This window comes from Antechinus flavipes, chromosome 3 (genome assembly GCF_016432865.1).
Source record: "Antechinus flavipes isolate AdamAnt ecotype Samford, QLD, Australia chromosome 3, AdamAnt_v2, whole genome shotgun sequence".
NCBI classification, from domain to species: Eukaryota; Metazoa; Chordata; class Mammalia; order Dasyuromorphia; family Dasyuridae; genus Antechinus; species Antechinus flavipes.
Window position 1 is genome coordinate 299,187,088 of NC_067400.1, and position 7,571 is coordinate 299,194,658.

The window sequence follows — 7,571 nt, forward strand, 5'->3', positions numbered from 1 at the left end:
AGTCATCAAGAGGATTCACCAATATAAATGCTTCAGGAAAAAAAAAGTCTTTAAAAAAACCAAACATATTCTTGCCTCCTTTTAAGGAATATTATTACACTTCAAATGAATAAATACTGGCAAAAATACTTAGCAGCATTGGAATTTATTTGAAAGCTCCACTTTTTCCCCATGTTGTAGTGTTTGCATTTTGCTGGATATTTGACTATTAATTTTTCATTTAGAATTTTGTAGAACAATATATAGCATGTATATGGAACTCAGGATAAGTTAGACATTTTTGCCAACTACTCCATTTATATAATATCAACTCCCTAATTTAGACTTGTTCAACCAAAATTCCATCATTATGTCCCTTTTTAATGAACCATATCTTTAAGGCCCTTTGATTTAAAAACTTATGACCATCATCTTTCGTCTTCAACTAATTTGCTTTTACCTGGTTCCAAAAGGTCTTTTTGGGAAGCTCAAACCTCATTTCCATTAAGTTGCTTGTACTGTGTCACCATGTCAGTGTCATACAACTGTCTGCTTTTTGATGAATTGTGAAAAATAGTTCCATAATACTTCAGTGTCTCCTGTCAAGAAAATAAAGCATTTCATTTTCCCCCCAACACTCATCCTCTAGGAACCCATAGTACAGGAAAAGCTATGTCTGCTTTCATCATTCCTCAAATCCCTTTGGTTCATATAAAGTAGATCATTTACACTCTACCATATAAATAACCTTTCATAAAGGCAAAGATTGAAGGCTACCTTTCAAGCCATGAAGGAATCCTCTACTATTCTGGGCTAATTTAACCAGTCTGTTCTTCAATTAGGATTCTGGTATCTGCAGAAGTAGTTTGATTTGTAGTGAATTAGCTAATGGATTTGGGTGTAGAACACAAAAAAATTAGAACAAAGATTTTCTGCCACAATTTTTTGAATTTCAAACATATTCTAGTGTAGAGATTGGTCATGACATGTAGAAGGCAGTTAATAAATGCTTGTTGATTTGCTTATTTGTTGGCTTGGGACTAGAAGTCGGTAAGATAATAGTACTGATACCTAAAAATTCTGACCTTATGGAAATTTTCACTACTGGGCTGCCATCTTTTCAAGGTAATCCATTGACTTCACATATTTATCATAGGTAAATTTTTAGTTTGTACTTTAATTTCCCAAAGTCTTGCTTAAAATTCTTTTGAGCTATTATTTTTTCACTGAGTATAGTTGTATATTTTTCTGGTAAAAGGCACCATTAAATCCTGGTGAGCTCTGGGAGGATGGAGTCTCTTTTGTGGATAGGGCGAAATGTATGCTGTCGTAACTCTGTTTGGGTTTTGAAATTGGGCATATTCCAAGAACACCACAATTCTAATCCTGCCCATTCATTCCAGGGACTTTGTTGGGATTACTTACCCTTTGGAAGCACTGAAGGATTTATCTACTTTGTTTAAGCTATTTATTCAGTTTGGTATTGTCATGGCCAAATCCCCTGTTCTAGGAGAAAGCAGGTAAAGTCAATTTCTCCTTTTAACTGGAGAAATTCCTATTTTAAGAGCCAAGGTTATTTCCACTTAGTTATGCTAAATGCACTGTAATTTATGCATGAATTCAGATGGAATTGTAGAAGTTAAAAGAGCTTCATTTGAAGTTCATCAGGAACTTGATCTGTACCCCCCAAAGACTTCGTCACTTAAAAGTTGTATGTTGCCAGGCGCCAGGTCTTCCATCTTAGTATCACAGATGTTCTGCTTTTAAAGAATCCTGGCAGATATGCGTGCCACAATATTTATTCAGAGCCCAAAGTGTGTAAAGAGAAAGCACAGAGTATTGAGGGCAGTATAAAAGAAAAGACGGGTCCAAGCCTTCAAATACTTAACAGCAAGCCATCTGAAATGGCACCTTAAAATTTCCTTGACTGTTCTGATTAGAAATAAAAGGGTGAGTGTTAAACCTTCCCGAGGGCATTGTCCTGGAAAGAATTTTGCATGGGCTTTTTCCCCCTTGCATAAATTATTTTCTTTTAAAAATCATTCCTTTTTTTTTTTTTCCCTACCTACGCAAGCAATATTCCATATGCCTCCCTTTAAAAAACATGATTTTCTGCTCTTGGGCATGCACTTTTCACTTCCTTTTCAGAGATGTTTTTTTGGTGTGTGTGACATTCTAGCCTGCCACCACCGCCTCTTCCTCTACCAAATATCTATTTTAGAGAGAAATCTGTCCCTCCTTTGGAGTATACTTCAGGGAGAAGCATCCATAATTGTAGTGGCAAGATGAACTGAGTCATAAATTGGCTGCTGAATAATATTCACTGGGAAACAGAGAGGTCTTGCCTTCATGCAGGGATACAGCAGAACATAGAATGAGAAAGCATGGCCTAGAAGTTCTGTTAGACAATGGGCACAGAAATGCCCCTTCTAGGATGTTTGCTCCCTTCCCTGCTGTGGAATGCCGCCAGGAGAGCCTTCAGAGCCTTGGAATATAACTGTGATTTCCAAGATTAAACTGCTGTGACGCTTATTTTTACTCTAAGCTTCCAACTATCAGTCAGATCTTCCCAGACTTCTCCCACTTCTTTCCTAAATTAATAATACGTGCACGAAGTGCCTAAGTTGATGGATAAACAATAAGAGATGTCTATTTTTCCCTTTTTTTTCTTGAGGCAATTGGAGTTAAGTGACTTGCCCAGGGTCACACAGCTAGGACCTGTTAAGTATCTGAACCCAGATTTGAACTCAGGTCCTTCTGACTTCAGGGCTGGTGCTCTATGTACTGCACCACTTTGCTGCCCCAGGGATGTCTATTTTAATAGTGCTTTAAGAAAGAATAGACAGCTGGCTGGTGATCAGGTGGATAGAGAGTACTGGACATGAAGACAAAAAGAATTGAGTTCAAATCCAGTCTCAAACACTTGCTGGCTGTGTAATCCTGGACAAGTCATTTCTATCTCTCTTTTCCCATCTATAAAATGAGGATTAATAATAGCACATACTTGTCCTAAGGAGATGAGATATTTGCAAGAGCTCTTACGGAGTACCTAGTATATAGTGGCTCTATCTAATGCTCATAGGGCAGTTAGTTGGTACAGTGGATTATTGGGCTTGGAATTAGGTAAATGTATCCTCCTGACTTCAAATCCAGCCTCAGGCATTTATTAGTTGTGTGACCCTGGATAAGTCACTTAACCCTGTTTATCTCAATTTCCTCATGAGTAAAATGAGCTGGAGAGGGAAATGACAAACCACTCCAGCATCTCTGCCAAGAAAACTCCAAATAGGGTCAGGAAGAATTGTAAGCAAGTAAACAACATAAAAATGTTTGTTCATGTCTCCCATCCCTACCTTCTAGGATTTTTTATGGGAATAAAATGAGAATATTTCTGAAGTACTACATAAAAGCATAGTAAACATATAACATTGTGTACCAGGTGCTGTGCTAAGTATTTTACAATTTGATCCTCACAACAACCCTGTGAAGGAAGTTCTATTATCATTCCCTTTTACAGATGAGGAAATTGAGACATTTTAAATGAATTTTACAGATAAAGAAATTTTGACACACAGATTTTAAATGACTTAAATGATATTAAATGACTTATTTAAATGACTGGGTCATAACTGTGTGTGTGGCCAGAATTGAATTCAAATCTTCTTGGCTCCAGACCAGGTACTCCCTTCTCTGTACCACCTATCATTCTACCTACTTGTACCTACCATTCTACATGGGGGTTCCAAAATGCTTTTGTATAAATTTTTTTTTCATTGCATCATTCCAACAACCCTGAAGGGGCAAGTTGCCCTAATGTAGGGGCAAGTATTATGATCCCTGTTCAACTGATGAGGAAGTTGAGACCCAGATACGTTAAAGTGGTTTCTGGAAAGCCACCCAAAGTCGATTCCAAATTCAGAGTTCTGCTACAGAAACTGTTATCCCTTCAACTTCCCACCTGTTTTATGTGGAAATATTTCACACACTGCAAATGTGAACAAGAGGCTAAAACAAAGAGATTCAGGTTATTGTGGACCACCAAAGGTTCAGTTGTCACAGACCTTGGTCCAGTTGAGAGAGCATTGACCTTGGAATCAGAGGACTTGGGGTCAAATGGTTCCTCATTCTCATACTACCCTTGTAGCAGCATTTATTAAGCAAGTGGTTTCTTGAAAGCCACCCAAGTAGGAAAGTCAACTGACTCCAGCTTCAGAGATCTGCTACAGGAACTCATATCCCTTCAACTTCCCACCTGTTTTTTAATGGAAATAACACGGTTATGTCACACACTACAAATATGAACAAGAGGCTAAAACTAAGAGAGTCAGGTTATTGTGGACCACCAAAGGTTCCAGTTCCAGGTGTCACAAACCTTAATGCAGTTAAGAGAGCATTGACCTTGGAATTGGAGAACTTGGAGTCAAATCATTCCTCAATCTCATACTACCCTTGCATTAGCATTATTAGGCTCCTATATATCAAACAGTGCATATGTAAGTATCTAGAAAATTTGTTTCCAAACATCCTTTTCAAAAACCAATGGCATTACAGGTGATGTCTTGACTGACACATGAATTGATTTTAAGCAATGCTGAGTTACACAAAGCATCAGTCTCATTCTCCATGAGCCAATGAAGGACGAAAGTCAAGAAATACAAGATAGTGTAAAAGGAAGGGCACTAGGAATGGAATGATAAGGAAAGGCTCCTCATAAAAGGCAATGTTTTGAGTTGTGTCTTGATGGAAAGAGTTCTATAAATCAAAGGGGAAGGAGAGCATTCAGGGTGTGGACCATGGCCAGTCAAAGACCTAGAGATGGGAAGAGTATCGTGTGTGATACTAAGCACTTGTCTGCTCCTCTGTTTTTCATCTGTAACATGAGGGAGATGGATTGGGTGGCCTCTAATATCCCTTCTAGTTCTAAATCTACAATCCTATGAAAATGATGCTTTCCATTTCTGTTGGCATATTTGCTTCCAAAGCACATTTCTCTGGGCTCCGTGCCACAAGATTGTATGCAAAATATTTATATTAATTTTATAGACTCTATTTTGCTCTCCTGAGGGTGTCCATGTAGATAAGCCAGATTCATAAATCATCTAAAAAGAGGACCACCATTCAATCTCATTGCTTTGTGCATCCCAGAGTTGGAGCGCACCCATTTGTCATTTGCTTCTGTGAACCTGCAGGTTTATTTTTTCTCCATGAGAAGCTATCTCCCTTCCAAATCACTGAAACAGCCAAAATTCCACCATCCACAAGAACCTTGAGGAGCTCTTGGATAACCTTAGTTGGGCCAAGCTCTCCTCCATCCTGTGATTAGCTGGCCATGAGATATTCTCCTGAGAAGTCTAAATCAGCTATGTTTCAAATTATTTCAGAGGACAGTTTCTCCCTTACTTACTTGAGGAAATTGGCCCATCCAGAAAAAGAAAGGAATTTTTGAATTGGGGTAGTGAAAAGTAATTGAAATATATAACTAGTCAAAAAGCATTAGACCAAAAAGTATAGATAGCCTTTCTGAATTTCAGCATAAATCATAAAAACAAGCATCCTTTCTTACTTTGGAATTAGGAATTTTTTTTCTTTTTGTTGAAAGATTGAGTGGTATTGAAATTTTTGCATCAGAAAAGTGCCTGAAACCTCCACTTGTGAAAGCAGCTTCTTGGAAATTCAGATAATGTTTTAGAAAACTATCTCTTCTCTTTTAGGATACTCAGTGACCATTAATAACTGATATAACTAGAATAAGCATTTTGAGCTTTTAGGAAGAAAGAGTCAATTCAATTATTTACAACCTGGACCAAATTCAGCAAATTTCTGCTTCCAAGTCCTTATTGACATCATCACCTCAATTAAATGCCTTGCTGGCGTAAACAGTGTCTTTGTTTAATCTAATTGAGCAAGAGCTGAAAAGGCCTTTTAAATCAAAACAATGATCTATCGGCTCCTGAGAGTATCAGCAATGAGAATCCAACATTATCATGGACTGACCCTTTACATCAATCAGAAAAGATACAGATGACCCCTAAAATGGCACAGAGAACAGAGAAAAACCTTAGTGGGACAAAACAGGACAGGGAGATGAAGCAGTCAGAGCTTTATATTGTGGTTTAATGTTTCTATTTAAAGCATTATGAATTCCTACGCTATTAAATCTATATTAAATGTAAGATTTGGTCTATTAGGTTTTTTTTTAATCCTCAAGGGATCAAGTAGATAGGGTTTTGGATCATCCACATCATTGGTCTGCTTCATTATTATGGATAATTGAGAACTGAATGGACAATATAAATCCATAGTATTGTTATTGCCACTATGATTTGACTATTCTAGGGCACTAAATGGTACTCTTGTGTCCTGAGAGACAATGCAACTTTTCAGAGGTGACTAATGTATTCCCAGGGAGTGGTTTTCACAGAGAATCCAAGTCTTTATGGTAAAATATAAAGAGAAAATCGACTGGCTTATGGTCAGAGGGTAGCTAATACTCTTTGCCTGAGGCTGGTGACAGTGTACTTGCTATATTCTTCATATGGTCATCTGAGTGGGGTTGTGCTTCTTGATGAGGTGACTCATAACACCTTGTGATGCTTGAATGGAATACTTCGTGCATTCATTTTTCATTAAAAATATCCAAATGGTCATCACCATTGTTACAGTAATCGAAGCCTGCCATGATATGGAGTTGGCGGGGATGTGGTCAATTTCAAAGCAGTTTCATTGCATTATTAAAATCAATGGTATCTAGTGAAACTGTGGAGGACCAAATGAGACGCATTATGGTTTAGTGGGAAGAGCACTAGACGTAGAGTGAGTGAATGTGGGTTCACATCCTGCCTCTTTCATTTATTCCCTATTCCCTATGTGACCTTGAGCTAGTTCTATGGAACTATTTTATTCATCTGTAGAATGATAAAAATGAAAGTAGGAGGTTCAAAAAAGTCCCTTCTGGCTCAAAATTTATAATTCTAATAATCTCTATTTCTTTGAATGACATAGATTAGATGCCACTACTGGATTTGCCTATTTTATGTATTTTCCTAGATGTTCAACCCCTAATGGGAAAATTATGCATGGCACTATCTCCGTAATAGTATACTGGTTACATAATGTGGTGACTGAATTTTATTAGCTTTATAGTATTTGGAGATCTTGGAGGCATAATCACAAAAAAAAATTGTTGCTGCTAACAAAAATTGCTTGAAATTAATTTTGAAAATAAAGACATTAATAGTCTCAGGTATAAAATGACATCATTCCAGAGAAATTACAAAACTTCTTCAGAAATCTTTTTTTTTTAATAGCATCTATTTTATAAGTATAGCCAAGTGCCCCAAACCTAGTGGCTCTGAATTATAAGTAAGAGAATATGTACTTTAGTTATTAATAAGCTAAGAGGATTATCCCTTTAACTCATTTTTAAGACCCGAAACTTCAAATGACAAGTCATTTATTTGTGTTTTTGACCAGGAGTTAAGTTTTGCTTTTCTTGCAAGATGGTACCTCTCTGACCTTTCTGTTTGTGGCTGATTCTATAAGATAAGCACAGAGTAGCAAAGGCCCCAGCCAAGGGACCAGATGCCACTCTT